The following is a 21,742-nucleotide window of genomic DNA, read 5'->3' on the forward strand; positions in this document are numbered from 1 at the left end:
TTCTAGTATTATATTAGTTATATTTTGTACAGTTAAATCACAGGCCCATTTGAAATATTCCTCAAGTACGGAACTGGGTATAGATCTAACTTTCTGCTTTTTTTTCTAGTGGTGATCTATTTGTCCCAACATCATTCACTGAGTAACCCATTTTCCTCTTATGCTTTAACACACTACTATTTTCATATACTATATTCAGTGTATATACACTCTATTATCTTTCCTACTGTTCCATTGTTGTATCAGTTTGCACACAAGTACTACATTGTTTCAATTTTTCAGAATTTAAAATAGTATTTAATACTTAGACTGAAGTCCTTCATTCCTTTTATTATTTTTGTCAGAATTTTTCTAGCTATTATCATTTATTTATTTTTTTCCACATTAAATCAAGATCTTATCTACCACAATTGAAGACATATTTGGTATTGAAACAGAATTATATCAAATGTACATATTAACAGATATAATTATATGCTTAAAGTGTCCATCTACCTATCCAAGACCATGGTGCTTTTCCATTTTTTCATCTTCTTTTAGGAGCTTATTAATTTTTGTATGGAAAATAAGTATAATCCTTATTATATTTAAGTATTTTATCTTTTAGTTGCTATTGTGTGAGATCATTTCTATCAATATTTCTTTTAACTAGCTAGTAATTTTATATATGTGAACTTTTAATTCATTTATATTATTCACTAATTTCTTAATTCTCTTACATTTTTGTAATTGGTTAATTTTTTAAGACAAAGTTGAAAGTTGTTTTGATTCACTTAAGGTTTTCCTGTAATATAAATAAATCATTTGGAGATTAGGAAAAATATTACATTCATTTTTCCAAATTTAATAACAATACTTTATCTTTCTAACCCCTTTGATTAACACTGCCAGTACAATGATAAGAAACAATGGTGATAAAAAATACTCTATGGATGTTGGATTTTATCAAATGCTTTTTCTGCAACTATTGAGAGCACTGTGTCATTTTTAACCTTTATTCCATTAGCATGTTGTATTTCATTGACTGATTTTTAAATATTTTTTATATAAAAAGAAATACTCTACTTTCCCCCCTGATGTTAATTGGAATGTTTCTAGTGTTTTCACATTAAGAATGATATTGGCTCTTGATCTGAGAAATGTACTGTATCATGTTAAGTAAGTTTGTCTACTCTATTTTATTTAATTAAAAAAATAAATATTGAATTTTTGAATCCCCTTATAGCATCTTGAAACATATTTTAGTTCACTAATATTTTAGTGAGATCAAGATCAAAAATGATCTTTTTTAATTTAAATTTTGACATTTACATTTCATTTAAATTTTTAACATTTTCCTTATAAAATGTATTTGCATAGAATGAGAGCATAGCAATCTCCTGACTCCTGACATGGGTATAGTTATCCTTATCATTTCTTTTGTTTATGTATTACTTCAACATTTAGAATTTATATTGCTTTATTTTATTTGTTTCTTTAAGAAACAGTTTTGGATTCATTTGTGGTATAATTTTCTCTTTGGTAATTTATTAAGTCATCCTTTTATTTTATGTTTTGTCTTAATTTCATTTTTTTCATTTTTTTCATCTCTTGGCCCCCATTTTTTTTAATGTTTTATTTTAATTTTTTTTCATTTTTAATTATTTATTTTTTAATGTTTATTTATTTTTGAGAGAGAGAGACAGGGAGAGACAGTGTGAGAGGAGAGGGGTAGAGAGAGAGGGAGACACAGAAACTGAACCAGGCTCCAGGCTCTGAGCTGTCAGCACAGAGCCTGACGTGGGGCTCGAACTCACAAACTGCAAAATCATGATCTGAACCAAAGTTGGATGCTTAACCTACTGAGCCAACCAGGCACCCCAGTTTTAATTTATTTTTCAGAGAGAAAGAGAGAGATCAAGTCGGAGAAGAGGCAGAGAAAGGGAGACAGAGGTTCCAAAGCAGGCTCTGAGCTAAAAGCAGAGAGCTCCATGCAGGGCTTGAACTCATGAACAGTGATATGACTTGAGTGGAAGTCAGAAGCTTAACCAACTGAGCAACTCAGGTGCCCCCCAACAAATTCTTAAGTTGGTTGCATACTTCATTTATTTTCTTTCCTTTTGTCATTATTGAAAGATACATTTAAATAAAGTATTTTAAACTACAAATTTTACTTTGAGCACAGCCTTACTAGATTCCATATATTAGATATATAGTATTTTCATTATTATTATAATAGTCTGGATATTCTAAAATTTCAGTTTAGATTTTCAAAAAATAATTGTATAAGAGAAAGGTTTTAAAAACTTTCAGGTTTCAATGTCTTTATTTCCTAGTTTTTAAATTAATCTCAAACTTCCTTGAACAGTGGAATTGTCAGGGTTCAGAGTTCAATATATATCAATTATGCTGACTCTTTTATTCATGTAATTTAAGTCACATATATCTGCATTCATTTTCCCTTGTTTTCTTTGTCTACCTGGACTGTCATGAACTAAAATAGGTATCAAAAATTTCCATTATTAATATATATTAATAGAATTATATATTGATAGAATAATACATTATATATTAATTTATATTATTAATATTTCTCATTATATCTCAGAGATTTTTCCTTTATGAATGTTGATGGCATGCTATTTGACGAAAATATTAAAAACATTTTTATCTTTACTGTCCACATTATAAAGCTTTCTACTTTGCCTCATGCAATGCATTTTGCTCTCACTTACACTTTATTTGATATGAAAACTATGATTCCTTCTCTTCAGTTTTCTAGTACACGTCTGTCAACCCTTTTTAATTTTAATCATTTTGAGACACTTTACCTTAGAATGTCTTTTTGTTTATTAGAGTTAGGTTTTATTTTGTGATGCATCTAAATTTTTTTCTCTTTCAATAAGTAAGCATAGACTGTCAAATAATATGACAAAAGTGTCTCGTCTCCATTCTCTTGTACTTTTTCAAAATTTATACTATATTCATATAACACAAAATTAACCATTTTATTGGGTTTTTTTTATTTTTTTTATTTTTTTATTTTTGAGACAGAGAGAGACAGAGCATGAACGGGGGAGGGTCAGAGAGAGGGAGACACAGAATCTGAAACAGGCTCCAGGCTCTGAGCTGTCAGTACAGAGCCCGACGCGGGGCTCGAACTCACGGACCACGAGATCATGACCTGAGCCGAAGTCGGATGCTTAACCGACCGAGCCACCCAGGCGCCCCCAAAATTAACCATTTTAAAATGAACAATTCAATAACATTTAGTATACTCACAATGTTGTGCTACTCTGTTTACTTGTACATGTTCTTTAACCTCCATGTATTTGGGGGCTTTCCAAATTTTTTTTTTGTGGTTGATTTCAAGTTTCATAGTGTTGTGATCTGAAAATATGCATGGTATGATCTCAATCCTTTTATATTTGTTGAGGGTTGTTTTGTGACCAAGTATGTGATCCATTTTGGAGACTGTTCCATGTGCACTCGAGAAGAATGTATATTCTACTTTTGCATGAAAAGTTCTGAATATATCTGTTAAGTCCATCTGGTCCAATGTGTCACTCAGAGCCGTTGTTTCCTTATTGATTTTCTGCCTAGATGATCTTTCCATTGTTGTTAGTGGAGTATTTTTTTTTTTATATGAAGTTTATTGACAAATTGGTTTCCATACAACACCCAGTGCTCATCCCAAAAGGTGCCCTCCTCAATACCCATCACCCACCCGCCCCTCCCTCCCACCCCCCATCAACCCTCAGTTTGTTCTCAGTTTTTTTTTTTTTTTTTTTTTTTTTAACAGTCTCTTATGCTTTGGCTCTCTCCCACTCTAACGTCCTTTTTTTTTTTTTTTTTTTCCTTCCCCTCCCCCATGGGTTCCTGTTAAGTTTCTCAGGATCCACATAAGAGTGAAACCATATGGTATCTGTCTTTCTCTGTATGGCTTATTTCACCTAGCATCACACTCTCCAGTTCCATCCACGTTGCTACAAAAGGCCATATTTCATTTTTTCTCATTGCCACGTAGTATTCCATTGTGTATATAAACCACAATTTCTTTATCCATTCATCAGTTGATGGACATTTAGGCTCTTTCCATAATTTGGCTATTGTTGAGAGTGCTGCTATGAACATTGGGGTACAAGTGCCCCTATGCATCAGTACTCCTGTATCCCTTGGGTAGATTCCTAGCAGTGCTATTGCTGGGTCATAGGGTAGGTCTATTTTTAATTTTCTGAGGAACCTCCACACTGCTTTCCAGAGCGGCTGCACCAATTTGCATTCCCACCAACAGTGCAAGAGGGTTCCCGTTTCTCCACATCCTCTCCAGCATCTATAGTCTCCTGATTTGTTCATTTTGGCCACTCTGACTGGCGTGAGGTGATATCTGAGTGTGGTTTTGATTTGTATTTCCCTGATAAGGAGCGACGCTGAACATCTTTTCATGTGCCTGTTGGCCATCTGGATGTCTTCTTTAGAGAAGTGTCTATTCATGTTTTCTGCCCATTTCTTCACTGGGTTATTTGTTTTTCGGGTGTGGAGTTTGGTGAGCTCTTTATAGATTTTAGATACTAGCCCTTTGTCCGATATGTCATTTGCAAATATCTTTTCCCATTCCGTTGGTTGCCTTTTAGTTTTGTTGGTTGTTTCCTTTGCTGTGCAGAAGCTTTTTATCTTCATAAGGTCCCAGTAATTCACTTTTGCTTTTAATTCCCTTGCCTTTGGGGATGTGTCGAGTAAGAGATTGCTACGGCTGAGGTCAGAGAGGTCTTTTCCTGCTTTCTCCTCTAAGGTTCTGATGGTTTCCTGTCTCACATTTAGGTCCTTTATCCATTTTGAGTTTATTTTTGTAAATGGTGTGAGAAAGTGGTCTAGTTTCAACCTTCTGCATGTTGCTGTCCAGTTCTCCCAGCACCATTTGTTAAAGAGGCTGTCTTTTTTCCATTGGATGTTCTTTCCTGCTTTGTCAAAGATGAGTTGGCCATATGTTTGTGGGTCTAGTTCTGGGGTTTCTATTCTATTCCATTGGTCTGTGTGTCTGTTTTTGTGCCAATACCATGCTGTCTTGATGATGACAGCTTTGTAGTAGAGGCTGAAGTCTGGGATTGTGATACCTCCTGCTTTGGTCTTCTTCTTCAAAATTCCTTTGGCTATTCGGGGCCTTTTGTGGTTCCATATGAATTTTAGGATTGCTTGTTCTAGTTTCGAGAAGAATGCTGGTGCAATTTTGATTGGGATTGCATTGAATGTGTAGATAGCTTTGGGTAGTATTGACATTTTGACAATATTTATTTTTCCAATCCATGAGCAGGGAATGTCTTTCCATTTCTTTAAATCTTCTTCAATTACCTTCATAAGCTTTCTATAGTTTTCAGCATACAGATCCTTTACATCTTTGGTTAGATTTATTCCTAGGTATTTTATGCTTCTTGGTGCAATTGTGAATGGGATCAGTTTCTTTATTTGTCTTTCTGTTGCTTCATTGTTAGTGTATAAGAATGCAACTGATTTCTGTACATTGATTTTGTATCCTGCAACTTTGCTGAATTCATGTATCAGTTCTAGCAGACTTTTGGTGGAGTCTATTGGATTTTCCATGTATAATATCATGTCATCTGCAAAAAGCGAAAGCTTGACTTCATCTTTGCCAATTTGGATGCCTTTGATTTCCTTTTGTTGTCTGATTGCTGATGCTAGCACTTCCAGCACTATGTTAAACAACAACGGTGAGAGTGGGCATCCCTGTCGTGTTCCTGATCTCAGGGAAAAAGCTCTCAGTTTTTCCCCGTTGAGGATGATGTTAGCTCTGGGCTTTTCATAAATGGCTTTTATGATCTTTAAGTATGTTCCTTCTATCCCGACTTTCTCAAGGGTTTTTATTAAGAAAGGGTGCTGGATTTTGTCAAAGGCCTTTTCTGCATCGATTGACAGGATCATATGGTTCTTCTCTTTTTTTTTGTTAATGTGATGTATCACGTTGATTGATTTGCGAATGTTGAACCAGCCCTGCATCCCAGGAATGAATCCCACTTGATCATGGAGAATAATTCTTTTTATATGCTGTTGAATTCGATTTGCTAGTATCTTATTGAGAATTTTGGCATCCATATTCATCAGGGATATTGGCCTGTAGTTCTCTTTTTTTACTGGGTCTCTGTCTGGTTTAGGAATCAAAGTAATACTGGCTTCATAGAATGAGTCTGGAAGTTTTCCTTCCCTTTCTATTTCTTGGAATAGCTTGAGAAGGATAGGTATTATCTCTGCTTTAAACGTCTGGTAGAACTCCCCTGGGAAGCCATCTGGTCCTGGACTCTTATTTGTTGGGAGATTTTTGATAACCGATTCAATTTCTTCGCTGGTTATGGGTCTGTTCAAGCTTTCTATTTCCTCCTGATTGAGTTTTGGAAGAGTGTGGGTGTTCAGGAATTTGTCCATTTCTTCCAGGTTGTCCAATTTGTTGGCATATAATTTTTCATAGTATTCCCTGATAATTGTTTGTATCTCTGAGGGATTGGTTGTAATAATTCCATTTTCATTCATGATTTTATCTATTTGGGTCATCTCCCTTTTCTTTTGGAGAAGCCTGGCTAGAGGTTTGTCAATTTTGTTTATTTTTTCAAAAAACCAACTCTTGGTTTCGTTGATCTGCTCTACAGTTTTTTTAGATTCTATATTGTTTATTTCTGCTCTGATCTTTATTATTTCTCTTCTTCTGCTGGGTTTAGGCTGCCTTTGCTGTTCTGCTTCTATTTCCTTTAGGTGTGCTGTTAGATTTTGTATTTGGGATTTTTCTTGTTTCTTGAGATAGGCCTGGATTGCAATGTATTTTCCTCTCAGGACTGCCTTCGTTGCGTCCCAAAGCGTTTGGATTGTTGTATTTTCATTTTCGTTTGTTTCCATATATTTTTTGATTTCTTCTCTAATTGCCTGGTTGACCCACTCATTCGTTAGTAGGGTGTTCTTTAACCTCCATGCTTTTGGAGGCTTTCCAGACTTTTTCCTGTGGTTGATTTCAAGCTTCATAGCATTGTGGTCTGAAAGTATGCATGGTATAATTTCAATTCTTGTAAACTTATGAAGGGCTGTTTTGTGACCCAGTATATGATCTATCTTGGAGAATGTTCCATGTGCACTCGAGAAGAAAGTATATTCTGTTGCTTTGGGATGCAGAGTTCTAAATATATCTGTCAAGTCCATCTGATCCAGTGTCTCATTCAGGGCCCTTGTTTCTTTATTGACCGTGTGTCTAGATGATCTATCCATTTCTGTAAGTGGGGTGTTAAAGTCCCCTGCAATTACCACATTCTTATCAATAAGTTTGCTTCTGTTTATGAGTAATTGTTTTATATATTTGGGGGCTCCGGTATTCGGCGCATAGACATTTATAATTGTTAGCTCTTCCTGATGGATAGACCCTGTAACTATTATATAATGTCCTTCTTCATCTCTTGTTACAGCCTTTAATTTAAAGTCTAGTTTGTCTGATATAAGTATGGCTACTCCAGCTTTCTTCTGGCTTCCAGTAGCATGATAAGTAGTTCTCCATCCCCTCACTCTGAATCTAAAGGTGTCCTCAGGTCTAAAATGAGTCTCTTGTAGACAGCAAATAGATGAGTCTTGTTTTTTTATCCATTCTGATACCCTATGTCTTTTGGTTGGAGCATTTAATCCATTTACATTCAGTGTTATTATAGAAAGATACGGGTTTAGAGTCATTGTGATGTCTGTATGTTTTATGCTTGTAGTGATGTCTCTGGTACTTTGTCTCACAGGGTCCCCCTTAGGATCTCTTGTAGGGCTGGTTTAGTGGTGACAAATTCCTTCAGTTTTTGTTTGTTTGGGAAGACCTTTATCTCTCCTTCTATTCTAAATGACAGACTTGCTGGATAAAGGATTCTTGGCTGCATATTTTTGCTGTCTAGCACCCTGAAAATCTCGTGCCAATTCTTTCTGGCCTGCCAAGTTTCAAAAGAGAGATCAGTCACGAGTCTTATAGGTCTCCCTTTATATGTGAGGGCACGTTTACCCCTTGCTGCTTTCAGAATTTTCTCTTTATCCTTGTATTTTGCCAGTTTCACTATGATATGTCGTGCAGAAGATCGATTCAAGTTATGTCTGAGGGGAGTTCTCTGTGCCTCTTGGATTTCAATGCCTTTTTCCTTCCCCAGTTCAGGGAAGTTCTCAGCTATTATTTCTTCAAGTACCCCTTCAGCACCTTTCCCTCTCTCTTCCTCCTCTGGGATACCAATTATGCGTATATTATTTCTTTTTAGTGTATCACTTAGTTCTCTAATTTTCCCCTCATACTCCTGGATTTTTTTATCTCTCTTTTTCTCAGCTTCCTCTTTTTCCATAACTTTATCTTCTAGTTCACCTATTCTCTCCTCTGCCTCTTCCATCCGAGCCGTGGTGGTTTGCATTTTGTTTTCCATTTCCTTTAAAGCGTTTTTCAGCTCCTCGTGACTGTTCCTTAGTCCCCTGATGTCTGTAGCAAGAGATTCTCTGCTGTCCTGTATGCTGTTTTCCAGCCCAGCGATTAATTTTATGACTATTATTCTAAATTCACTTTCTGTTATATTATTTAAATCCTTTTTGATCAGCTCATTAGCTGTTGTTATTTCCTGGAGATTCTTCTGAGGGGAATTCTTCCGCTTGGTCATTTTGGATAGTCCCTGGAGTGGTGAGGGCCTGCAGGGCACTTCCCCTGTGCTGTGGTGTATAACTGGAGTTGGTGGGCGGGGCCGCAGTCCGACCTGATGTCTGCCCCCAGCCCACCGCTGGGGCCACAGTCAGACTGGTGTGTGCCTTCTCTTCCCCTCTCCTAGGGGCGGGATTCACTGTGGGCTGGCGTGGCCCCTCTGGGCTACTTGCACACTGCCAGGCTTGTGATGCTGGGGATCTGGTGTATTAGCTGGGGTGGGAAGGCAAGGTGCACGGCGGCAGGGGGGGCAGGCTTAGCTCGCTTCTCCTTAGGTGATCCACTTCAGGAGGGGCCCTGTGGCAGCCGGAGGGAGTCGGATCGCTGCCGGAGGTTTGGCTCCGCAGAAGCACAGAGTTGGGTGTTCGCACAGAACGAGCAATTTCCCTGGCCGGAGCCGGTTCCCTTTGGGATTTTGGCTGGGGGATGGGCGGGGGAGATGGCGCTGGCGAGCGCCTTTGTTCCCCGCCAAACTGAGCTCTGTCGTCCGGGGGCTCCGCAGCTCACCCTCCCTTTGTCCTCCAGCCTTCCCGCTTTCCGAGCAGAGCTGTTAACTTATGACCTCCCAGACGCTAAGTCGCGCTTGCTGTCGGAACACAGTCCGTCAGGCCCCTCCGCTTTTGCAAGCCGGACTCGGGGGCTCTGCTTGGCCGGCGAGCCGCCCCTCCGCCCCGGCTCCCTCCCGCCAGTCCGTGGAGCGCGCACCGCCTCGCCGCCCTTCCTACCCTCTTCCGTGGGCCTCTCGTCTGCACTTGGGTCCGGTGACTCTGTTCTGCTAATCCTCTGGCGGTTTTCTGGGTTATTTAGGCAGGTGTAGGTGGAATCTAAGTGATCAGCAGGACGCGCGGTGAGCCCAGCGTCCTCCTGCGCCGCCATCTTCCCAGAATCGTTAGTGGAGTATTAAAGTCACCTACAATTACAGTATTATTATCAATAAGTTTGCTTATGTTTGTGATTAATTGATTTATATATTTGGATGCTTTCACACTGGGGGCATAAACATTTACAATTGTTAATTCTTCTTGATGGATAGACCCCTTAATTATGACATTATGCCCTTCTTCATCTCTTGTTATAGTCTTTGTTTTAAAATCTAGTTTGTCTGATGTAATTATGTCTACTCCAGCTTTCTTTTGACTTCCAGTAGCATGATAGATGGTTCTCTATCCCCTCACTTTCAATCTGAAGGTGTCCTCAAGTCTAAAATGAGTTTCTTGAAGGCAGAATATAGATATATCTTGTTTTTTTATCCCTTCTGATACCCAATGGCTTGTGATTGGGGCATTTAGTCCATTTTGATTCAGAGTGATTATTGAAAGATATGGATTTAGTGTATTGTGTTATCTGTAGGTTTCATGCTTGTGACAATGGCTCTGGTCTTTTGTAGTCTTTCCTGCTTTCCACTCACAAAGTCCCTCATAGATCTCTGCAGCGCTGGTTTAGTGGTCATGAACTCCTTTAGTTTTTGTTTATCTGGAAAAGCCTTTATCTCTGCTTCTATTTTGAATGACAGCCTTGCTGGATAAACAATTCTTGGCTGCATATTTTTCCTATTCAGCACATTGCATATTTCCTGCCACTCCCTTCTGCATTGCCAAGTTTCAGTGGGCAGGTCTGCTACTACCCTTATGTGTCCACCTTTGTAGGTTAAGGCCTGTTTATCCCTAGCTGCTTTCAGAATTCTCTCTTTATCTTTGTATTTTGCCAGTTTCACTATGATATGTCCTGGTATTTACCTGCTTTTTGTTCATCTTGAAGGGAGTTCTCTGTGCTTCCTGGACTTGAATGTCTGTTTCCTTCTCCAGATTCGGGAAGTTCTCAGCTATAATTTGTTCAAATAAACCTTCTTTACCTATCTCTCTCTTCTTCTTCTGGAATTCCTATGATGCAGATATTATTTCATTTCACTGAATCACTTAGGTCCCTAATTCTCCCCCTGTCATCTATTAATTTCCTTTCCCTCTTTTTTCCAGCTTCATCATTTTCTATAATTTTATCTTCTATTTCACCTATTCTCTCCTCTGCTTCTTCCATCCTTGCTGTCACTGCATCTCATTTATTTTGCATCTCATTTACAACATTTCTTAAGTCATTGTGACTATTTCTTAGGCCTTTGATCTCTGCAGCAATAGATTCTTTGCTGCCTTTTTTGCTTTTTTCCAGCCCAGCTATTGGCCTTATGACTATAATTCTAAGTTCTTGTTCAGATATATTGTTTATGTGTGTTTTAAGCAATTCTCTAGCTCTCATTTCTTCCTGGAATTTCTTTTGAGGAGAATTCTTCTATTTCATCATTTTGGCTAGGCCTCTGTCTTTTACATGTTTTAATAGCTTGTTATGTGCCCTGCATCTGCATGTACTACTATATTAAAAAGGGGTCATACACTTTAGGGCCTGGCACTTCAGAAAGAGTTTTGGTGTGCTGCATGCACTCTGTTGTTGCATTTGGCTACTCTACCCTCTGTTCATCGTGGTGGGTTGTTTGGACCTTCCACCAGGTGCACTTTAATTCGTTCATTGAAGTAACTCTGAAAAAAGGAAAAAAGGGGGAGTGAAGAAATCTTATCCCATACAAAGAGAGAAATGAAAGGGAGGAGAAAGAAAAAAGGAAAGAAAAAGAAAGAAAGAAAGAAGAAAAGAAAGAAAGAAAAAGAAAAAGAAAAGACTAGGCTGAAAATCAAATAAACTATAAGGCTTAGTCCAGAGAGAGAGAGAGGAAAATAAAGAAGAATGAGATATAGAAAAGGTGTAAAAATAATAGATTAAAAATGCCTGATTAAACCAATATACAACCAGAAGATATATCTATATCTATCTATATCTATATCTATATCTATATCTATATCTACATCTATATCTATATCTACAGAGAGAAAGAGAGAGAGAGAGAGAGATGCCAAAAATGAAATCAGAAACTATGAGCCTGATTCCAAAGGGAAGAAATAAGAAAGGGGGAAGAAAAGGAGGGTAGAAAGAAAAAGAGAAGAGAGAAGAGAAGAGAAAAAATAATAATAAAAAATTCTAAAAACCAGGCTAACATACAAGACCACAGGACAGTTGTCTGTTGGTGCCTGGGACCAGTGGTTGTGCTGGTCTGGAGGAGAGGCCTTCTGGTTAGATCATGTCAGTCCTACTCCAGTAGATAAGCAGGCACAGAGGGGCAGGTTTGGTGTAAGCAGGTCCTGCCTCCACTGGGGGCCAGTGTCCTATTCCCTGAAGCCTCACCATTTAGTGATGGAGAGAAAAATGGCAACACCCCAGTCTTTCCTCCCCAGAGTTGGTGTCTCAAACCACACTGTTTGGGCAGCCCTCACAGAATGGTGCAGGCAGCAGGCTTGTCCTGCTCCATAGTCTGCCATGCCTCCTAGGTACATGGCTGGGAATCAAAACCTGATGTCTTAAAAGATCTCGCATTTCCTAGTCCTGTTCTGGGGTAGCGCCACTCTGCCCAGCCGACAAAGGGCCTCTGACTGGTGCTTGCAAGGTCTTTTGTCCTTGGGTGGGGGGGGTGGCAAATAAACTCTCTTCCCACAGTACTTGAGGGAGGGGATTGCTCTCTTCCAATATGCCCCAGAGATTGCTACTGCTTGCCCTGGGGCTAGTTCCCTCCCCCACAGAGGCTCACACCAGCAGCAGCTCTGGTCTGGAGAAAGTTGTGCACCCCTGGAAATTCCAATCTTTGGCTCCTAAGGCTGTTTGCAAAGTAGAAATCAGCACTCTCCATATTTTTTGTTCCCCTGTCTATGGTCCTGAGAGGTTTTTCTCTTGTCCAAATACAATCCCATACTTCCACAGTCTCTTTTTCTCTTCCTTTTGTCTCTCCACAGGAGGGGTTCTCTTCCCTCAGAGCCTAGGCCGCCTGTTTTATCTCTCCCAATTCACAAACACGCACCTCTGTCCTGCCAAGCTGTTTCTGTACACCTGTGATTTTTCTGTCACTCCACAGACAGTGTTCCTGGGTGTTCTAAATGTTCTGACCTCAATACAGCTGTATCTGAGGGATGAGGGAAGTCCCAGTCCCCCTACTTCTCTGCCATCATGGATAGTCCACTCTTACTTGTAAATATTCTTTGTAGCATATTTTAAAATATTTTTAGTGTTATTTATTCATTTACTTATTTTTGTTTCAAGTTTTTATTTAAATTCTAGTTAGCTGGGGCGGCTGGGTGGCTCAGTCGGTTAAGCGGCCAACTTCGGCTCAGGTCATGATCTCGCAGTCCGTGAGTTCAAGCCCCGCCTCGGGCTCTGTGCTGACAGCTCAGAGCCTGGAGCCTGTTTCGGATTCTGTGTCTTCCTCTCTCTCTGCCCCTCCCCTGTTCATGCTCTGTCTCTCTCTGTCTCAAAAATAAATAAACGTTAAAAAAAATTTTTTTTTAAATTCTAGTTAACTAACATACAGTATAATGTTGGTTTCAGGAGTAAACCTTAGTGATTCATAGCACCCAGTACTCAACACAAGTGCCATCCTCAATACCAACCACCCATTTAGCCCAAACCCCCACCCACCTCCCCTACATCAACCCTGTTTGCTCTCTATAGTTAAGAGTTTCTTATAGTTTGCTTCCCTCCCTTTTTTTCCCTACCCCTGTGTTCATCTGTTTTGTTTCTTAAATTCTGACCGACTTATTTTTTTGCTTAGTATAATATACTCTAGCTCCATCCACATCATTACAAAACTTCATCTTTTTATGGCTGAGTAATGTTCCATTGTATATAGAAACCACCTCTTCTTTATCCATCCATCAGTCGATGGACATTTGGACTCTTTCCATAATTTGCCTATTGTTGATAATGCTGCTATAAACATTGGGATGCATGTACCCCTTTGAATCAGTATTTTTGTATCCTTTGAGTAAATACCTAGTAGTGCAATTGCTGAGTCATAGGGTAGTTCTATTTTTAACTTTTTGAGGTACCTCCTATAGTGGTTGCATTCCCACCAACAGTGTAAGAAGGTTCCCTTCTCAACATCCTCACCAATATCTGTTGTTTCCTTGTATTGTTAATTGTAGTCATTCTGGTGTGAGGTGGTATCTCATCATGGTTTTGTGTATAGACTTAATAAAATCCTTGACTGTGTTCCCCTTGCTTGTGTGAGTATGTATATATCTTAAGGTTTTTATTTTTATTCCAATATTACCTTCATAACTAAAGCTTTATATAATGCATTTAATTCTCTGTTTCCTACCATTAGCAATATTTTGTACCACTACCCCACTACTATTTTGTACCACTACCCCAAAATATATGTATTTATATCTTAATCGTAGACAAAGTGACTCAATCACCTCTTGATTGGATGAAACTCATTCTTTTAAGAAAGGCCCATAAGAGCAATTTTTTACCTAGTTGATCCATAACATTTCTAACTTGAAAAACAATTAGATTTTGTATAAAAACATTGGCTCCTGCCTTCTTTCTAAGAAATTTCAAAGGCATTAGTACTCTACTTGCCTTCATGTTTAATGGTGCCATGGAGAAGAACAAAACTGGCCCAGCCTTTTTCTACTTATAAGTCACTTAATCTATCTATCTGACTGCTTAAAGGATGACATCATTATCTTTAAAGTGTACTATATTTACTAGGATTGCCTTTGTTAATTTTCAGGTCAATTTTTATGGGACACTGTACTTCCAGTATGTGATTCATGTCCTTTTATTTTAAAAATTATGTCTTTAAATATTTGTTCTTTTCAGTCATTTTCATCAGTTTATTGAGAATTAATCATGAATACTTTTTAATCTCATTTTCTGATCTTCATATCTATTGTTTTTTCTCTAATTCTTTTAAACTCTTATTATTTTCATTTTATTTCATCAGCTGTCTTCTATTTTCTGAAATGTATATTCTCATTGTGATCCTCAAAATTTGTCCTATAATTTGGAATGGTTTCATCGTTGTTCTTTACTTTTTTCCTGAGTTATGACAACTGCTTTTAGCTTCTGCTGTTACAGTATTTTTTTTCCTTGAGTACTTACACTTTTGCTTTACACACTGATATCACAGAGGTGATTGCTTGACTCAGCTTATTTTGTGTATTTTACTAATAAATAAAGTCCTGGCAATTTTTACATCTGTTCCATAAGAACATTTTTTTTTGTTGTGAATTTTTTTCTAGTTGCATGTAACAGGAAAACACAAAATGACAGTGGCCTCAAAAAAAAGTTTTTTTTCTCACTTATGTGAAAAAATGTTTGGTGACAAATAGCCTGTAGATGGTGAGGATACACAAAACTATTAGGTACCCAGGGTCCTTCTAACTCACTATACTTCATCCTGACCAGAGAACATCAACCAGGAAGATAAGAGGAGAAAATACCACTTTCCCTTTAATTAAAGTTTTTAAAAGTCCCAGCTAATACCTTTGCTGATATCTCTTTGATCAAACTTAGTCAAGGAGCCATGTGTATTAGAAAAGTAAACTGGGAAATGTAGTTCTTCAGCTGAGTAGCCATGTGTCATTATAAATTAGAGTTCTTTTGCTAAAATGTAGGTGAGATTAGATTTTTTGGTCAGGGGGGTAGGGGCAAGGATTTAGGGGCAACCACTGTCAAATGTCAGCCTGCCAAAATGTCAGATGAAGGCATCTGACATTTTCTTTTTCTGTTCTGCACCTCCCAGCCTGTCTTTCCTTATTATTCTTCATTTAAGGAATTTCTTTCTTTTTTTTTCCCCCTTCTATGAGCTATTTTCAGAAGCTTCATGTGAGGAATGGGCCACATATTATGATCATGGTTTGCATAAGAATTAGTTATTCTTCTACATAGCCAGCAAGGATAAGTAGACATGGGTTTCTTCCTTTTTAATTCATTATATTTTTAATATAAAGACTCCTCTCTGTCACTCTTGTTCTTGACTTCATATACTATGGATTTGGGTTTCATACCTCACAGTATGCTCCTTCAGTAAGAGTTTTTTGTTGAAATCTATAGCCATCATCTCCTCCCAATCAGGTCTTTTTTCTCCACATTCTTTCATGTGCCCACCTGTTCCATTTCTTTTATGTGGGACATCATTCCAGTATAGGGGACGAAAAATAATTTCTCTTTATCCTTCTAGATTCTTGGATGATATGCCCTTCCCAATAATAAAAGACTGATTAATAGGAAAGAAATAAATACAAGTTTCATAATATGTATACTTCCTCTATACATGGGGGAGACATAGGAAAGCTGAGTAACTGTCCATAATGTCCCAAACCACTACTTAAACATCATCTCCAACTAAAGACAAAAGAAGGATGTTGGGGAGTGGAAGGGAAGCTAGTTATGGGAGATTATCAGAAAAAACACAGTAAACAAAGGTATGGTTGTTACATAGATTTAGGTAGGTTTCTTTTCAATTGATATCAGTTTTTAGAGATTTGGATATCCTCCTCTTCCTGGTATAGACACCCTTAAGGAGACACCCTTAACAAATGGAGATTTCACTTACAAATGTGTGTCTCTTACAAAAGGGTAACTTTTACTCAGTTTTCAGAGCTTCTTCTGTGTCTGCAGTTTCTTAAAAATAACCAGCACAAAATAATCGTTAGGTCAACGAGACATATTTTAGGGTGGTAAATTTTGTTTTCTGTCACCAACTGTTTGTGAGTCCAGAGTTTTAGTTAATCCCTAGTTTTTCCCCCCAAATAGATTTTTATATATTTTTTCACATCTCTTTGTTGCTTATGAATAATTTCCAGGAAGACAATGATAAAATGTTGACATTTTGTCACATATTCATTCATACTGGAGAAAAAAAATAACCCACCCTATAATGGTATTGTTACAATGATATCACGCATTTTCTTGGCTTTGACAATGAGTTTGCCTTTATTTAAAGTTTTCTAGTGGCCTTTTCATTCTTCATGATTTCCCAACTTTCTGTAGTAACTCTGAACAATGAGTTTTGCTAATTCATTCAGCAAATTAGCCTGTGTATTAGAACCGGATATTTTAATCCCTTGAAAGGGGTTTCCTCTCCATTTCTGGCTAATTTGGATTTCAATTTCTGTTTTACAGTATTTGTTCTGTTCTTTAAATTCTTTCCTATTCTTTCCATTTTACTTTAATTTCTTTGCTAAAAAGAAAAAAAAAAAGAGGGGCGCCTGGGTGGCGCAGTCGGTTAAGCGTCCGACTTCAGCCAGGTCACGATCTCGCGGTCCGTGAGTTCGAGCCCCGCGTCAGGCTCTGGGCTGATGGCTCGGAGCCTGGAGCCTGTTTCCGATTCTGTGTCTCCCTCTCTCTCTGCCCCTCCCCCATTCATGCTCTGTCTCTCTCTGTCCCAAAAATAAATAAACGTTGAAAAAAAAAATTAAAAAAAAATAAATAAAAAAGAAAAAAAAGAAAAAAAAAAGAAGAGGAGAAGAAAAATAGGAACAGAAATGTCCTGCTTTCTCTCTGTCATCTATTAACATTGTTATCTCTCCCACACAGCATGCTATCCCTGTCTGTGAAGAGGAAACTCTGGTTACAAAACAGGAATCTGGCTTTTTTTTTTTTTTTTTTTTTAGTATTCTTACATTGTGTTCTAAGCACTCACAAATGAAATATACATAATTTAATGTTTTCTATAGATGATTAGGTTTGTCTATCACAACATTCTTACACTAAACCTTTAATTACACCACCTTTATTATTCATTCATTTTACTACACTTCCCTCTGTCATCCAGTCTCTAACACACTGAGATTCTTTCTGGAAATGCTTTAAGACTCTCTCTAAAACTATATTTCCAGCCGTTAACCATATTTATGCTTCTCTGTAATATAAATTGTAACTCCAGATGACCCTTGTCTGAATCATTCATTTGTAGCTTCACAAGGCTACTTACTATGTTGCTTACCTTATGTTGCTAAAACCACCCTTTCCCTCTCTCTTATTTGCTATTCCTCACCACTCCCTAGTTCTATTCATTTCTCTCTGTATCAAAATTCTAAATGGCAAAACCAACCTTTTCTTCAAACAACAGTTCAGATGGAAGCAAAAGTGTGAAGTGGCTACAAGGTATTTTCAATATATATTTCAAATAATACTTCCTTATCCATGAGCAGGTTTTGATTTGCTCACTCATCATAGTTTCACACAGGGTAGAGGGAACAGCTACCACCTCAACAAGGCGAGCAAAATAATGTAGAAGGCAGTCCTGACCAGAGAGGAAGAAAAAGAAAAAAGCTGACACTTCTGACCAAGTGGTTTGTGATACCATGAAAGAGACAGAGATGAGAGGCAGGGAAATCTGGGTCCCCTTGCCTCAGCAGATTTCAGCTTAGAGAGGTGGAAGCATGTTCAGTATGTTAGGGGGATGCCCAAGGCAGAGTGCTTGCCTGGGTTTGGATGTACAATTCTGGGAGGAAAGCTCTGTACCAGGTAGTCCTCAGTGGGCATGAGACAGCTTCAGAAGAGTTAGGTGGAGAGAGTGTCCCTCTTGCACAATTGCTCCTTCCTCAGTTCCCTGCAAGTCTGCATGTTGAATTAAGGGCCAGCTCACCTGCCAGGGTTCACAGTGTGCAGAAACACAGGACTAGCCACAGAGACTACGGCATTGACACCTCAGGTCAGGGGCTGCTTGAAGTATATGGTGGACACTCAGAGGCATCTGTGAGGCAACAGACAGAGAGAGAAGGGGGAATCATCAGGGTGAGACTCTTTAACTTTGGCTGAAACAAAACATAAAATGCACCATTATTTTCTCAACCATAGCCTTCAGTAGACATGCAAGGATGTCTGGATCCAATGAAATATACTTAAGTATAAATACATATATAAATATAATAAGTATCCTTATTAACAAGTTTTTTTACTTTTTATTTTATATTGGGAGAGTTATTAATTTGGTTAGCTCACTGGTTATAATTGCATAAGCTTTGAATGGTCTAACTCAATCTCATTTTACTTCATGAGTGCTCTTGTTTTTACATGTGATTTTATGGAACACCTGTTTGTTCATTTTTTAAAGGAGCTTCTACATTAGATTTGAGAAATGACTATATGTAAAATTAGAAAAGGGAAACTAATCAGATTAGGAGCTACCTTTACTTCTGTCCTCAAATCCAGAACAAAATAGCATCTTGTTCAGATCTAGAGTCATTCCAGTTTGTGTTCCACCTGATTTCCTAAATCTTTCTCTTTAAAAAAAATACAAGTTAGGCTCTATCTTGTCCTGTCCTTTCAAATACCTCAACAAGTAATTTATTTCATTCTCATCCTGATGAATTGCCTTTGTCTCCCACCTCCTCTGGCTTACCAAGAAGAGGCTTAATTATGATGTTATGATTCCACAATCATAACAAATCAAGTTTTTAAAATTTGTTCAAATATTTAGTAAGATCTTAAAAATACCCAGAAAAAATAAACCAGATAAAGATCTCACAGAACTCAAGGACACCGTATTCTGCTTCTGTTGGCATTGCCAAAGTCACAGCTTTGGGTCAATAATGTTATTTCCTGGTCAGGAATATAGTTGTGGAGTCAGATACCTGAGTTAAAGTCCTGGCCCCACCATATCCTGGCTGAGTGATCTTGGACAAATCCCTCACCCTCTCAAATGCTCAGTTATTCTGTCTGAAAAATGGATGACCTTCCTCTTGAGATAATTGTGATATTAATTTAAATACTGTATGTGAAACCCTGGGCATCTACCTGACACATAGTAGGATGCAGAAATATTAGCTATTACTTGCACAGTATGAGTTTTGAATTCATAATTGTTGGGAGGGGAAAGTTTCATGAACTTCTGAAGAGTGATTTTACTACATGGTAAGCCCCCAAACACAGCCATTCTTTACCATGTCAAATAATAGAACACAAATAGATTTGGAGTTGTGACTTTGATTTTAGAAACAACATGATTTTCTCTTATGAATTCTTATAGTCATGTAAATGTTTTTTCTTTGCATTTATAAGAACTCAAAATAGGATCTCTTGGTTTCATGTTTCCTCCTTGTCTTACTCACTGTTGAGAGTTGATTTCTCTTTGGCTGAACACTGTTTTTCCCTCACCCTCACCTTGTCTGTGATAAGCACTTACTCTCACATAAAATGGCTTGCTGTCACACAGGCACACCCATATTAGCAGTCTGAACAGCCTCTGTGAAAGCAGGAATGGAAATGGGGAGATTTTGCAGTCTTTCACATACGTGTTACCAAGGAAACCATCTATGTGTTAGCTTGCAGTCAGGCAGGCTTTTGTTTTGTGTCTTCAATTCACATGAGGAAAATAGAAGCAACTCAAATTTACCAAGGAATGCCTCATGAATAAGAGTTAAACTCTAATTTTCCGTATAAATATAAACATATAACCTTCCAGTACCAGAATGCAAGTAAAAGAAGGGAAAATAGACTTTTCAACCCAGATTCATTGCTAACCTTGATAAAAATGCATTTGAGATTTCAAGTACAATAGCCACATAGTTGACAGAGAGCAGGGAGCTTGCGTTACAGCCAAAAGGAGGTGTGACTGATTTATTTTCATTTCCAAAGTAAATGTTATCATGAAGATACTGTCAGGTGACATATGAAAAGGCAGAAGACTGGCTCCCTACCCTGAATTCATCCCTTACTCCATCTTTGGACTCTCAATTACCTTGGGTTTAAAATGGGCATTAGGATACCTTCTCTGTCTACCTCAAGGTAGAAAATGAATGTGAAATACATTGTAAACTCTGAATTGCTATTTAAAGATGTACTTGTATGTGACTTTTATAATTTCTCAAGATGTGGGGAGAACACAAAGTCATTTTTTAAAGAAATAGTTTTTTTTTCAGCTATAGTGTAAGAACAAGAAAAACATAAGTAATAAGGATTTCTAAGACCAAAGACTTATAACCTTATTGTAATGACATTGCAGAGCAGTAGAAAGGATTTGAAATTACATGATAGTGTATGCTCAAATTTTGGTTCTAGTGATAATAAGATATTTATCTTGTCTAGGTATTTAATCTAAAACTGGAAGAATAACATCACATTGATACAGTTCCAGTGGTGTTGAAATAATGTAATATATGGCAAACCACAAACATTGTCTCTAGTACATGGTCAACAAATGATGTCCAGTTACCCCAAAATCTTGAATGTCAACTTAAATTTTAATCTGTGGATTTACAAAATACCTGAGAGTCCTCTTTGATTCAATTAAAAAGAATCTATAAAACATAATACAGATTTATGGTTTTAAATGTTCTTAAAGAACATCAAACCTAACTCAGCACTTCCAGACATCTTAAATAATTTGGAGGCAAAAAATTATTCTTAATAAACACATTACCTGATAGACCCTCTCCACTTTCTCGGTTGAGAAGATTTATCTCTTCAGAGAATAATTAAAAAGAAATTACCTTCTATTATGGAATGGAGACTCAAAAAGGGATATTACATATTCATTAACTTGTTTAATTTCTAGGGACACTGTCATGAGCACTGTTATTTTAAATAACCTGCATTGTTTTGTAGAGTGATTTCTTTGAAAAACAGTAGATCTTTTAAGTCATGTGCACGGATTGAATAGTCTCAACATGGTGACTCACTTCATTTCTTTTAGAGATTAGCCTTTTTAGTTAGGCTAAAGTTAGGCCTTTTTAGTTAAGTTTTGAATGTAAGGGTGGAACATCTGTGGCCAATAGAATTTCATAGGGAGGGTTATTTCACGAATATTCAAGCTAAGAGATAAAGTTATTCAGACAAAATCCTTTCTGGGTGTTTTCTTTCGTCATCCCCACTGCATACTCTGTTGCAGGATGTGATTCTGCAAACCTTCCATGGCTTCTCAAGCCTCCATACTGTTACCTATGTGCTTTCTACAGGCTCGAATGCCCCTTCCCTTGATCCAACTGAAGAACTCCTACTAATTCTTCCTATTTCATTTTCTGTTCTCTCAGAACACTTTATGCAAGTCCCAATTAGCCCACTTCTACAATTGTTTAAATAATTTGCATGGACCATCACTAAATTTTGAGCTCCTTGGCAGAATGTATCCTGTCATTTTTATTCTTGTTTCTTTAGCACTTACTACTGTGCTTCAAAGATAGCAGTCAGTAAATGTTTGTCATATTTTTGACAGTTTAAAATGGCTTTACTTTCCATTGT

Source organism: Lynx rufus, unplaced genomic scaffold (assembly GCF_022079265.1).
Source record: "Lynx rufus isolate CCGP_SWC_20201006 ecotype Redwood Valley unplaced genomic scaffold, mLynRuf1.p SCAF_7, whole genome shotgun sequence".
Taxonomy (NCBI): Eukaryota; Metazoa; Chordata; class Mammalia; order Carnivora; family Felidae; genus Lynx; species Lynx rufus.